This window comes from Prionailurus viverrinus, chromosome B1, assembly GCF_022837055.1.
Source record: "Prionailurus viverrinus isolate Anna chromosome B1, UM_Priviv_1.0, whole genome shotgun sequence".
NCBI classification, from domain to species: domain Eukaryota; kingdom Metazoa; phylum Chordata; class Mammalia; order Carnivora; family Felidae; genus Prionailurus; species Prionailurus viverrinus.
Genome location: NC_062564.1, coordinates 73,130,694 through 73,145,485, shown reverse-complemented (window position 1 = coordinate 73,145,485; position 14,792 = coordinate 73,130,694). Strand labels below are relative to the sequence as shown.

General features: G+C 39.3%; 1 protein-coding gene across 4 annotated transcripts in view; it reads left to right on the top strand.

Annotated features, from left to right (window-relative positions):
• Positions 1-14,792, top strand: part of LRAT (lecithin retinol acyltransferase) — a 118,263-nt gene that overhangs the window by 81,213 nt on the left and 22,258 nt on the right. For 3 of the 4 annotated variants that reach the window (XM_047855690.1, XM_047855689.1, XM_047855687.1), the window contains 2 exons: positions 589-651; positions 3,466-3,574. The exons of the other annotated variant lie outside the window; for it this stretch is intronic. The gene's annotated coding sequence lies outside the window, so the exon portion shown is untranslated. The remainder of the gene's footprint in view (positions 1-588; positions 652-3,465; positions 3,575-14,792) is intronic. 4 annotated transcript variants of the gene reach the window in all.

Here is a 14,792-nt window from a genome sequence, read left to right as displayed (position 1 = left end):
TGAATCACTGAATAAAGCCAACTGGATCTTCAAATTTAGTCAGTTGAAATTTTTTTAACAATTCAACTAATATTGTCACTAAATCTCATTTTTACTATAGGTTTTACATAAGTGGAATTTCTTGTAAAAATTGTTTAATTTTGAGAGAGAAAAGAGAGAGAGCCCATGAGCAGGGGAGGGGCAGAGACAGAGAGAGAGAGAGAGAGAGAGAGAGAGAATCCCAAGCAGGCTCTGCACTGTCAGTGCAGAGACCAACGTGGGGCACGATCCTACAAACCCGTGAGATCATGACCTGAGCCGAGATCAAGAATCAGACATGCAACCAACTGAACTACCCAGGTACTCCACAAAATTGGAATTTTTTAAAGCAAATATATGTATTTATGCCTCATAAATATTAAGTGTTCCTAGAGGTCTAAAGAAACATGAGGTGTATTCAACCTAGAGTGCTAAGATTCCTCCAAAAAGGGATTATCTAATTTTGACCAATGAAGCTGTTCTATGTAACTTCCATGTCAGAACAACCACATTCCATATGACCATCTTTTAATTTTTTTATATATCTTTTCAATTTTCTTCCATTGGTAGATCTACCAAGTGACTCGCTGACATATCACTTAGAAGGTCTGGCCTATTACAAGTGGGACAAAGGTAACCCTGCAAAATAGGTGTTTTTGCTTAAAAAAAAAAAAACATTTATATCTCTAAACTTGATTTCAGTCATTTAGTATGTTTTCATTTGGATTTGAACAAATAAGGTTTTTGTTCACTGTATTGGTTAAGTTATATTAGGTTGTTCAGTGCTGTATAGCTTTTACTTTTTGACATAACAAAGAAAATTCTGTGCTTAAAATAAGCTGTGGCTCTCCATACATGATAATTAGTTTTTGCAAAAGTATTCATATTTTAAACATTCTTGGGGCTAGAAAATCCAGTCCTATTTTATAGTATTTTGATACTATATTCATATTCTATGAATTAATTGGCATTTGCCAAGAGCTGCCTTTCAATCTTCTTTTTCCTAATGTACCTAAATAGTATAATACTTCATTATATCACCATATTTCTGTTTTTCCTTATTCATATATATTTTCTTATGTATTTCTATTTTAATCTAATTTAATTTAATTTTTTTTTTTTTTTTTTTGAGAGAGAGAGACACACACAGAGGGGGTGGGGGAGGGCCAGAGGAAGGGGCAGAAGGAGACAATTTCATGCCCAGCACAGAGCCCCATGTGGGGCTTCATGCAGGGCTTGATCCGACTATGGTGAGATCATGACCTGAGCCAAAATCAAGAGTTGGAGACTTAATGACTGAGCCACCCAGGTGCCCCATGTATTTTTAAAGAATATCTCAGGGGCACCTGGGTGGCGCAGTCGGTTAGGCATCCGACTTCAGCCAGGTCACGATCTTGCGGTCCGTGAGTTCGAGCCCCGCGTCGGGCTCTGGGCTGATGGCTCAGAGCCTGGAGCCTGTTTCCGATTCTGTGTTTCCCTCTTTCTCTGCCCCTCCCCCGTTCATGCTCTGTCTCTCTCTGTCCCAAAAATAAATAAACGTTGAAAAAAAAAAATTAAAAAAAAAAAAAAAAGAATATCTCTTCATCTCCTAAAACTCCTTTCTCCTTTTTTCCTCTCTAGAAATTGCTGGATCCTTTCCTTCTCCTTAGAATGACTTTCCTGGTTCTTCTTCCTTTTAACCTCATGGAATGCCTTTGACTCATCTCTTTATTGAAATGCCAAGAATAACTAGAATATGTTTTAATGAATGCCTTTTAAGTAGACTATAAAATCATTGTCCCTTCATAAAAATATATGTAAAAATCAGAGTGGACCTAAATCTCTGTTGTCAAGTGAGTTTCTAATGCAAATGTACACATTCCTGTTAAAGGTGCCTGTATCTGAAATCTTTTAAACAATGACTCCATTGGTGCTTTGTCTATGCTTGCCAGCTATCTGGATTATGGCCACAGCCAGTTTATATACTTCACTTTCATCATCACCTGTTGTATGTATTTGAGCTATTTGAGCTGAGGTGACTAAAAGGAATGCATTAACCAGCTTTTTATTTCTGATCATAAAAGAGAAGTGTTTGCATTCTCAAAATAAATTGAGACATTTATATCTGCCATCTTTCACTCAAAAAATATTTAGTATCTTCCATTCCCTAGAACATCAGTTGTGGGCAGGAATAGAACAGCAAGCATTAGCCAAGGTCCTTGATCTCTGAAACGTAGCCTTTTAAATAAACTTAATATCCCAATATCCTTCCTTTGATTTTACATCAATCTTCTGTACTCTCTTGGCAAGTTGCCGTTTTTTATGCATTTACGTGCCTAGTTTCAAAAATTAAAGGAATGAAATAAATTTTCTTAGAATTGCATAAAGCCCCTTGAGATAGCCAGAGCAGAGTTACCAGATAAAATAAGGAATGCCTTGATGTGGTTTATATGTACAATGGAATACTACTTGGCAATGAGAAAGAATGAAATCTGGCCATTTGCAGCAATGTGGATGAAACTGGAGGGTATTATGCTAAGCGAAATAAGTCAGGCAGAGAAAGACAGATACCATAAGTTTTCACTCATATGTGGACCCTGAGAAACTTAACAGAAGACCACGGGGGAGGGGAAGGGGAAAAAAAACGTTACAGAGAGGGAGGGAGGCAAACTATAAGAGACTCTTAAATACTGAGAACAAACTGAAGGTTGATGGAGGGTGGGGCAGAGGGCAAAGTAGGTGATGGGCATTGAGGAGGGCACCTGTTGGGATGAGCACTGAGTGTTGTATGGAAACCAATTTGATAATAAATTATATTTAACAAATAAAATAAACATCAGTATCTCAAATATAAAATAAAATAAAATAAAAAAGTAAGGAATGCCTTGTTAAACTTGAATTTCAGATAAACATACGTAGACATTGTATGTCCCATGCAATATTAGGGATGGCCTGAATTTGACATACCTAAGTATGACCTAAATTAGAGAAATGGACATTTGGAAAGCAAAGAGAATGATATTCACCACCAGGGGATTCACTTCAATGGCAACAATTTGTCCACTGTATCCCCCACATCCTCTACCCCCACATCCATCCCCATGCACTACACAATATTCCCATAGAATCAGATTAAGATACTTCAAATTAACTAGTCATCTTGATCAATCTTTAGCATATGTGCTTATTAATATGATGTCTTGTACACAAATAGGCATCGCAGCATGGTACCCTCTCTCCTACCCATACTTAAAAATATTTCTAATTATTCAAGCCATGGATTACTTCCAAAAGATTCTGCACCAAGACCAGCTGGAAGGGAATTTAGTAATAAGGTGTGGTTCAACTTAAGTGATTGGATTGCCATGTTTATATCTGGGGCTCATAAGTAGTTAAGGATATTTTGAATCAGCAGATCAATGGCTTTTATTTTAATTCTAGGACTTTTATCTTTTGCCCACATTATAGGAGATATGAAAGGCAGAATACATGATTGTTATCCTTCAAAATTAACAGTCTTACTAACTTGACACTCCTTGTACACTTGTTGAATTGACAGGATTTGGAGCATCTACAGGTCAGTATGAGACCCTTTGATATAGGCTAAATTGGGTGGTCCAAACACTAAATCTAGGAGATAGGAGAGAGGTGTGTGACATGAGTTAGGGAGAAACTTGATATAAATCGTATGTTGGCCTTTCAAATATTGCCTCAGTGTCAGAATCTTAAGTGAATCATATGCCAGAGAAGGTTTATTAATGAAATGCAAGTCTCTTTGGTTGCTCACTCTAAATGAACTATAAATAGTCCAATTTTCTTAAAATTAAGGAGTTTTATAAGAGTATAAGAAATATATTCAAAATATGGAATAGCATATACATGTTAAAGCTCTAAATTACATATGAATTGTTTGATATGACTACGTTATGTTTTCTTTAAGGATGATTAACATTTTTAATGAAAAACTATACAATTAAAAAAATTTTTTTTTACTATTTATTTATCTTCGAGAGAGAGAGACAGAGCACGAGCAGGAGAGGGGCAGGGAGAGAGGGAGACACAGAATCTGAAGCAGGATCCAGGCCCTGAGCTGTTAGCACAGAGCCTGATGCAGGGCTCAAACTCACAAGCCCTGAGATCGTGACCTGAGCAGAAGGCAGACGCTTAACCAACTGAGCCACCCAGGTACCCCTAGACAATTTTTATTTTAATCAGTTTACCATTTCATTATTATTTAACTTCTTTTCATTTTCTGATAGCTAACTTTTAGAAATTCGTATACCTTAGCAGCCTAAGACCAGAGGATTGCAATAAATAGATTAATTTATTTACCATCCAAAATCAACAATAAGAACAATTAAAGCTAAAGGTAGTATAATAGATGTTCCTACTACTGTATAAATAATCTTTTCTGTAGTCTTTGATTTTGGAAAATGTTCCTTCTTAAATGCATTCTTTATTTTGGTTCATTGGTGTTTTATGCCTAGAAGTGACAGTGAGGCTATACATTATTTTTGGCATTCCGTCAGCCCCAAGTAAAGCCATTTGTTATTACTTCACACTCTACGTGGGTTTTATCAAAAGTCTTAGCCTGTTTTAGGTGTTTGGATATATCAGATCAGTAGCTATTAGAGCCTATCAGTGCCACCACACTTTGATAAACAAGGTGAGAAGGCCAGGCATTGCAGTTGGAAGGTTTATGCAAGAGTTTGGGGAAGACAGGCAGGGACCAAAACCAGACAGATCACCATCAGTGTTTTGAGTGGGAGTGTTTGAAATGGGCTGGGATTGCAACCTGAAGAATCACTCAGGCAAGGCTTAATTGAGAGCCATGACCCAGTAGACTGGGGTTACAGTAGGGCAAAGCTATTAGCAGGTTGAAACCCATTGGCTTCGCCTTCCCCAGGGAAGCCTGAGGTCATGATCAGGCATACTGAGAATTTCTTAAGGAACAGCCAGATAAGCTGAGGTCTAGCTCTGAGATAGTACTAAGTATCAGTTCCTGTAAATTATTTTGGTAAGCTGTATTTAACTTGCCTTTTCTCTGTCTGGACAGGTACAAGTCTTCCATAGAAAGCTCTGCTACTATGTCAGTATTTCTGACTATTGGGGCAAATCAGCAGCTGTATTTTCAAACTCCCAAGACCTGAGCCATGTTTGTGTGGGATAGCAGTACTCTTCTGGGAGACCTTGGCAGGAGCTCTCTTAGAAGCCAGGTCCTCTGATTTCCTTTTAGCCGCCTTCATGGGACTTTTATTCTCGTCCCTCCCACCCCTACATTCTGGGCCAAGGGCCAGGCTTATAAAACCAGGCTTAGGATCAGGATTTAGACAAACGTTGCTTATAAAAATGTCTCTGAATTGCAATAATTAGTCTCCCGTGCAACTGTATTTGGCTTTAAAATGCTATGTGTGATTAGCAATTGCTCTTACTAGAACTAAATCTACGGAGATTAGGTTGGGGATGATATAAATATTTTCAACCAAGGGAGTAAAATAATCTAGGAACGTTTCTTTTACTGTCTCCTTTTAAAGCTTTTGAAACTATTGGACTCTGAGCTCAGGTTCCTAAGTGATAATGGGGAAGACTATATACTAGTGTGATTTGATTCTGCTGTAGAGTCAGGCTGTCTGATGTCAGCTAAATGATTCTCCACCCAGGGCATTTAGAAAAAATGAGGCTACTTTGGGTTATCACAATGACAGGGGAGCAATTCTGACATTGAATGGATAGGAGCCAGTGATGTTAAACTTCCTACAGTACACATGATAGTCCTGTACAACCAAAAATTACCCTGCACAGAATTCCCATAGCACACTCATGATTGACAAATACTTGTGATCTTTAGTTGATTCCTAGTTGCATTGCCACTGGCAACTGTACCAAATTATTTGTGTTTCTCAAAACCACTCAGTTACCTCCCTCATTTCATATTGTTTCCTCACTCTTCATTCAACAAAAACTTACGCAAATTCCCTGTTTTCCCCTTACTATTTTCTCTCTGTGCCCACCCTGTTCTCCTTCCTGCCCTCTCAGCAACAGGAGTCTTTTGTCTCCTTTCCAAGGATAAAGACAGCTTCACCTAAGGCTTTGGTCCCTTCCCATCCCACCCTGCCCCACCCCATCCCCAACTCTTGTCTCTTTCATTTTTAATGCCTTGCCAGTCCTTTCTTCCCCTTAGAAAACTACTTGAGTTTTTCTATCCTAAATATCAAATAAAAGCAAAAACAAAACTCTTAAACCTGGTACTTACCCCTTCACATTAACATTCCACTTCATTTCTTCCATGTAGGGCCCAGGGTCTATGAACCATTTTTCACTCACTGGTTCTATTTCTTCACCATCTACTGGCTCCTCAAACCCTCATAAAATGATTTCCACTCCCCCAGTTCTGCTCTCCTGAAGGTTACCTCAGTGGCCTGTTGCCAGACCACTTGCTCTTCAGATTTCTTGGATTTCTTTGCAAGATGGGATCCTTGATAAACCACATATTAAAGATCATTCCTCCTCACTTTTCTTCAGTTTGCCTCTTGATTGTTCCCAAGAAGACTAGGGCCCGCCACACCATATGACGTTCTTGATTTTCCTGTACTCCTTTTTAGTATTTTCCTATTTTCCTTATTTGTATATGTCCAAGACTCTGTCCCATTTGGGGGGCTCCTTTTCGTCTTCGCTTTCCCATACACTGAATGTAGGTGTTGGCCACCCTCCACTTACTGTCCTTAACCTTCTTCTCAACCATGTGAACAATCTGCAAATCTACTAATACACCTAGCCATAACCCCACTCCTCAATTTCAGGCCAGACAAAAGTTACCTGACAGAATTCCACCTGGCTGGTCCCCTGACACTCTCTAAATTTAAAATAATAACAAAATCTAACACATTCTGGTATATTTCTTTGATAGCACTTTAAGCTTGGTGGTCATTTTTATAGGTCTTCACTACCAACCTAGGAACTCCTTGAAGACAAGGACAGTTTCTTACTTAATTTTTGCTCCAGTATCTGGTGCTTTAAAAATGTTAATTGAGGGGTACCTGGGTGGCTCAGTCAGTTAAACATCTGACTCTTGATTTCGGCTCAGGACTTGATCTCACGGTCATGATTCATGGTTGGTCATGAGCTCGATCCCAGCGTTGGGCTCCATGCTAAGCTTGGAGGCTGCTTCAGATTTTCTCTCTCTCTCCTCCTGTGCCCCTCTCTCCACCCCCTCCCTCAAAAAACCTATTTATTAGATAGTAAAGAAATTGATGAGTGACTGAGGACTTGAGGTTCCTTAGAAAAGAGATGTGTCTTTCAAATCTGTAGTCCAGTGCTGGCCTAGTGCTTGGCACATAGTAGGTACCAAGCAAATATCTTGAGTGAATCTATCTTCTCTTCTTCCAAAATCAGGCACCTTCTATTTTCTTTCCTATCGATGTCAATGATATCCGCATTTTCCTACTCAACCAAGTTGCAGACCTCAATATTCTCTGATTCTTCCACAGTCACTAAATCCAATGAATTACCATGTCCGGTAAGGCTCCGTCAAAGATTTTAAATACTCCCTTTTACAGGCATACCTTGTTTTACTGTGCCACACCTTATTGCACGTTGCAGATACTGTGTTTTTTTACAAATCGAAAGTTTGTGGCAGCCCTGCATGGAGCAAGTCTATTGGTGCCATTTTTCCAACAGTATTTGCTCACTTTGTGTTTCTGTGTCATATTTTGGTAACTCTTTCAATATTTCAAACGTTTTCACTATAATTATGTTTGTTAGGGAGATCTGTGATCAGTGACCTTTCATGTTGCTATTGTAATTGTTTTGGGGCACCACGTGCCCACATAAGACAACAAGCTTAATCAATAAATGTTGTGTGTATTCTGACTGCTCCATCAACCAGCCATTACCCTATCTTTCTTCCTCTCCCTGGGCCTCTCTCTTCCCTGGGACACCGCAGTGTTGAAATTGGGCCAATTAATAAGCCAACGATGGCCTCTAAGTGTTCACGTGAAAGGAAGAGTGACACTTCTCTTACTTTAAGTCAAAAGCTAGATATGATTAAGCTTAGCGAGGAAGGTGTGTCAAAAGCCAAGACAGACTGAAAGCTAGGCCTCCTGTGCCAAATAGCTAGCCAAGTTGTGAATGCAGAGGAGGAGTTCTTGAAGGAAATTAAAAGTGCTACTCCAGTGAACACACGGATGATAAGAAAGTGAAACAGTCCTCATGCTGGTATGGAGAAAGTGTGAGTGGTCTGGATAGGAGATCAAAGCAGCCACAACTTTCCCTTAAGCCAAAGCCTAATCCAGAGTAAGGTCCTGACTCTCTTCAGTTCTATGAAGGCTGAATGAGATGAGGAAGCTACAGAAGAAATGTTGCAAGTTAGCAGAGATGGGTTCCTGAGGCTTAAAGAAAGAAGCCGTCTCCATAACATCAAAGCACAGGGTGAAGCAAGTGCTGATGTAGAAGCTGCAGCAACTTATCCAGGAGATCCAGCTAAGATAATTCACGAAGGCAGCTACACTTAACAACAGATTTTTCAATGTAGACTAAATAGCCTTATACTGGAAGAAGATGTCATCTAGGACTTCCATAGCTAGAAAGGAGAAGTTGGTGCCTGGCTTCAAAGCTTCAAAGGACAGGATGACTCTTTTGTTAGGGGCTAATGCAGCTGGTGAGTTTAAGTTGAAGCCAGTGCTCACTTACCATTCTGAAATCCTAGGTCCCCTAAGAATTACACTAAATCTGCTCTATAATGGAACAAGAAAGCCTGGATGACAGCACAGCTGTTTAAAATGTGGCTTACTGAATATTTTAAGACCACTGTTGAGACCTACCATTCGGAAAAAAAATCCTTTCAAAATATGACTGCTCATTGACAATGCACCTGATCACCTAAGAGCTCTGATGAAGATGTACAATGCGATTAATGTTGTTTCCATGCCTGCTAACACAACATCCACTCCGCAGCCCATGGATCAAGGAGCATTAGACTTTCAAGTCTTATTATTTAAGAAATACATTTCATAAGGCTGTAGCTGTCATAGTGATTCCTCTGATGGACCTAAGCAAAATAAAGTAAAACCTTCTGGAAAAGAGTCACCATTCTAGATGCCATTAAGCACATTTGTGATTCATGGGAAGAAGTCAAAATATCAATATTAACAGGAGTTTGGAAGAAGCTGATTCCAGTTCTCATGGATATGACTTTAAAGAGTTCAAGACTGCAGTGGAGGAAGTAACTGCAGATGTGGTGGGGACAGAGAGAGAATTGCAATTAGAAGCGGAACCTGAAGATGTGACTGAATTGCTGTGATCTCATAGTGAAACTTTCACAGATGAGTTCCTTCTTATAGATGAACAAATAAAATGGGGGTTTTTTGACATGGAATCTACTCCTGGTGAAGATGCTGTGAAGACTGTTGAAATGACAGCAAAGGATTTAGACTATTATATAAACTTAGTTAATAAAGCAGCAGCATGATTTGAGAGGACTGACTCCAATTTTGAAAGCTCTACTGTGGGTAAAATGCTATCAAACATCAGCCCAAGCTACAGAGAAATTGTTCGTGAAAGGAAGAGTCAATGCAAACTTCATTGTTGTCTTAATTTAAGAAGGGGCTGCAGCCACCCTGACCTTCAACAGTCACCACCTTCATCAGTCAGCGGCCATCAACATCAAGGCAAGACCACCAGCAAAAAGATTATGACTCATTGAAAGCTCAGATGATGGTTAGCATTTTTTTTTAGCAATGAAGTATTTTTAAATTAAAGTATGTACATTGTTTTTTTTAGACATAATGCTATTGCACACTTAATAGACTACAGTATAGTAGAGAGAATGAAAGGAAGGGCATTCCAAGTTCAGGGAACAGAGAGAGAGAATTTGCAAGTAGGAAATAGGAATCGACGAGTCCGAGGACCAAGTGGTAAAGCTTGGACTTTACCATCCCCAGAGTGTAGGCTGTCCTGTCCCAACTCCATGTTTTGGATCACATGATTTCTTTCTATCATCCCGCTCTTCTTCCCATCCATCTTTCACCACCAAAATACTCATATCTACCCTTATAAATCCTAGCTCAAATAATTCTTCCCCTATGAACTGTCCTTAATTCTTCCAGGCAGAAAGAATCTCCTCTATTTTTTCAACCCCTTCTGCTTTCCTTTGGCCTGTGTGTCTCTCAATCTTGTATTAATGTTGTTGTATCCATTTTCTGGCACCCTCAGTTCCTTGAAGTATAGGGACTATGTTTTGTTCTCCCTCTGTGCTGGGCACCACGCACACAGTAAATGCTCACTAAATATTTGTGAGCCTTGGATCACTCTTTTAAAAGAGTTTTAGTATCAATTTGTAAGCTAGTATTTCATGGTAAGCAAAATCTTTTTTTTTCTTTCCAGAATATCCTTTCAATAAGAAAATATCTTTAGTGAAAGCGATCATTAAAACGACTTCTTTTTTGAGAGTTTTTTTTTGGGGGGGGGGCATTTAAAATACTTTCAGTTTTTAAGTTATATCATTTGGGGTCCATTTTATAATTGGTATTAGAATGAATTTTTGAGAATAGAAAGTAAAAGCTACTGGAGGAAAAGTAAGAGAAATTTCTAATTTAATTTATGAGAATTTTAAGGATTATATTAAGATGTATTAGTTTCTAAAGGTTTACTTTTTTATGTTTAAATGTTTATTTATTTTGAAAGAGAGAGAGTGAGAGAGGGCAAGCGGGAGAAGGGCAGAGAGAGGGAGAGAATCCCACAAAGGCTCTCTGCTGTCAGCACACAAACTGTGAGAGATCATGACCTGAGCTGAAATCAAGAGTCAGATGCTTAACCAACTGAGCCACCCAGGCACCCCTAAAGGTTTATTTTTTAAGTTAGTTTTATGTAGGTGGGAAGATTCAGTCAGCTGTTTTTTCACATACATTGTAAATGTCACTTATGAATAGTTATGTAATGAAATAAAAGTATTTCAGGACTAGTTACATTTTTCAGGTTTCTGAATTTTTTTTGTTGTGCTTTAAAAAAACAAAACTTTTGCCCCAAAGAAATTAATTTGCATCATAACAGAGGTATTTAGTCAGAAAAAGCAAACCTTATATATTCTATTGCTTTTCAGTTTATTTCAGTGAATATTCAGTATTTGAATAAAGCAATAAAGTACATTTCTTAAGAGTATAATAGTTCCTTAAATATTCAGCATTAAGTTTATTCTTTCTTTCTTTCTGTCTGTCTTTTTTATTTTTTTAAGTTTTTTTTTTACATTTATTTATTTATTTATTTATTTATTTATTTATTTTTAAAATTTTTTTTTTCAACGTTTATTTATTTTTGGGACAGAGAGAGACAGAGCATGAACGGGGGAGGGGCAGAGAGAGAGGGAGACACAGAATCGGAAACAGGCTCCAGGCTCTGAGCCATCAGCCCAGAGCCCGACACGGGGCTCGAACTCACGGACCGCGAGATCGTGACCTGGCTGAAGTCGGACGCTCAACCAACTGCGCCACCCAGGCGCCCCAACATTTATTTATTTTTGAGAAACAGAGTGAGACAAAGCGTGAGCAGGCAGAGAGACAGGGAGACACAGAATCTGAAGCAGGCTCCAGGCTCTGGGCATGCGGTCAGCACAGAGCCTGATGCAGGGCTCAAACCCACGAATTGTGAGATCATGACCTGAGCTGAAGTCAGACGTTCAACCGACTGAGCCACCCAGGCGCCCCAAGTCAAGTTTATTCTTGTGTGTCAGGCACAGTTATAGATTTATGCCCACATATGGCTTTTCCCCAGGACATGGTTATTTTGGACCACCTAAATCCACCCACACTTTAAGTATTTAAGCAGATGTGATATATTCATTGATCTCTAAAGATGCTGATAGAAATTATCCTTACCCTGTCACCCTATCCCCTTTGTTATTTGTAGGATGTCCTGAGATTAGAGCTATTTGCACTAGGGACTAAAATACTAATTACCTTGTGTAATTGCAATTTAGTACTCATTAAAAATCTTCCCTAATCAATTGGACTAACTAGCATCAATAGCATGGGTCATTGAATTTAAACATTACTTCAGTTGTGCCTGCTTCGGCAGCACATATACTAAACATTATTCCAGAATACAATATTTTAAAATAATATGGCATTATCAATATTTGGATAATGGAATCTATATTGAAGAACCAAATCCTAGGAAATGTGTAGACCTAGGAAAGCAATTTCTGATTCTGTTAACCAGAGAAGCATATGGCTACCACATGGCTTACCTTCTGGTCAGTAATACAGCCAGCCACACACACACACACACACACACACACACACACACACAGGGTGTTGCAACTTTTCTGAGAACAAAGAGCATGCTTCGTCATTCTGCCTAATAAACTCATGTTTCCTATCGGTACCAGGGAACGCCACACAAAGCATGTCTTTGAATATCTTTGAATGCCTTCATGCTTAGATTGGTTCCTAAAGGGTTGGGGTTTTCTTGGTATAACATCATTTCCTCAGTGTGTACAATCACAAGGAAATCATGAAAGCTATAATACATTAAATTTAAGATTTTTATTTTCTGGATATGTAGAACTGGAGCAAAATCATATCCTTTTCTTGGGGCCATCTGGTAACCTCACTAAAAAGGAAAAAGTAAACATGTTTCTAGTTGCTTTGAACAAACCCATATGCTGCCAGTCGTTACTAAAACTGGCCAATGAGAGAGTTGAATTTCACTAGTGTATTCTGAGATACACTCTGATCATCCTGTAGTTTCTATAGCTAGATTCTGGATAGATATATTTTCTTTCTTGTATTTTCATTTCATACTTTCCAAAGACGATCTATAATCAATTGATATGTTCTATTTTTCTCTATAATTCACCAATAATAATTGAGCCAAAACAAACAGGAAATTCTCCTGGAAGTCTGATCCCTAATGAATTCTGAAACTAAGCTCAGCATATTAAAGGAAGTAATTAAGAAGGCACCCCATTGTGTTTAGATATGCTGGGTCAGCCAAAACAGGATTTTTCTATTTTTATGAGCTTTTGTCAAATTTAAAGTATGTTACATTTTAAAACAAAAATTTAAAAGAATTTCTCAGTAGCCTTACTACTCTGTAAATATTTTTAAAAATTATTCTTCATGTAATGTAAAGATGACTTTTTGAAACAAATGACCTAGATGTGCCAATAAAAGTACCTATTCAATTTGCCAAAAAAAAAAAAAAATACCACAAGTATTTTCTAGTTAATTGTGTGCACACATTCCGTATAACATAGCGGTCACGTACTAACCATTAATTGTGAAGGACTATAGAGGTCATCCGGTTCATCATCTTACTTCAGAAAGGACTGATCCTGTATAACCCCTGGAACATGGTTGGTTAATGTGCTTTTATTGTTTTTTTAAGGTTTTTTTTTTTTTTTAGGTTTATTTATTTTTGAGAGAGACAGAGCATGAGCGGGGGAGGGGCAGACAGGGAAACACAGACTCCAAAGCAGGCTGTAGACCCTGAGATGTCAGCACAGAGCCCAAGGTGGGGCTTGAACTCAGAACCGCGAGATCATGACCTGAGCCCAAGTTGGACACTTAACCGACAGAGCCACCCAGGCGCTCCAGCTAATGTGCTTTCTTATCTCTTGCTCTTACACTTTGTTTTTTTACGTCGCAGTCCTAGTCCTAACCCGCCTTTTCATGGTGCTCATGGTTTGCCAAGCAGCGCTGCACTTTTCACACTGGTGCCTCTAACCCTTCTAGCGGCTCCCTTGGCTAGTGACCGCCAGACTTTTTCTTTTGTTCTCTTGCTTCTTACTGAATTCAACTCTGACTTTAGATAGACTCTCCTCTCTTTCTTCTCATATTCTCGTGTTCGTACTTCCTTCGCACTCTTTTTCTTTTTCTACCCTTGTCCCCTATTTGTGTCACTGCATTATCTCCTGCCATTTTTTCCCCCTTCTCCTCCTATCACCTTTTTCTAGCACTTTCACCTATCCTAAAAATCCTTAGCTGGCAGTCTTTGCTGGGTCCTGAGCTCTCAAGGTAAGCAGAGGGAGTGCCTAGAACTCCCAAGCCTGCACCACCGACTTGTTCCCATCCCTGTTGGGGGCAGAAGTCTAATGGGCTCGCAGACAGCAATTGCAATCATCAGTGCGCAGTGCCAGTTTGGTCTGGAGATAATCACTCAGTCAGTTACATTGCCATTCAGATTAGCAGTCTTGTGAGAAATAAAAGCCCGCCCTCTCTGATGAGTGTTTCACGTACATTCTTCCCAGTAAAGATCTTTTAGAGCAGTGTTTAAGAAATGTGAGCTCGCATCAGTCACCTGGAAGGCTTGATAAAACAGATTGCTGGGGTGCCTGGGTGGCTCAGTCGGTTAAGTGTCCGACTTTGGCTCAGGTCATGATCTTGCGGTCCGTGAGTTCGAGCCCCGCATCGGGCTGTGTGCTGACAGCTCAGAGCCTGGAGCCTGTTTCAGATTCTGTGTCTCCCTTTCTCTCTCTGGCCCTCCCCCGTTCATGCTCTGTCTCTCTCTGTCTCAAAAGTAAATAAACGTTTAAAAAAAAAAACAGATTGCTAAATGCACCCCTTTCTGCAGTGGAAATTGGACATCGGCAGTTCTGGCTGACCATGCTGACACTGCCTGTCTGCAGGTCACTGGTGGAGTAGCACTACTGCTCAGTTCTTTTCAATTTTCTGATCACGAACTTAAATGATTCTGGCTCATTTCAAGGCCAATTACCTGTATTCTTCTTCCTTCGGAAATGATTTTCAGACAGTCCCCGGGGAGTGACTTTCGGTCATGATGTTACGTTCTTACGGCTAAGG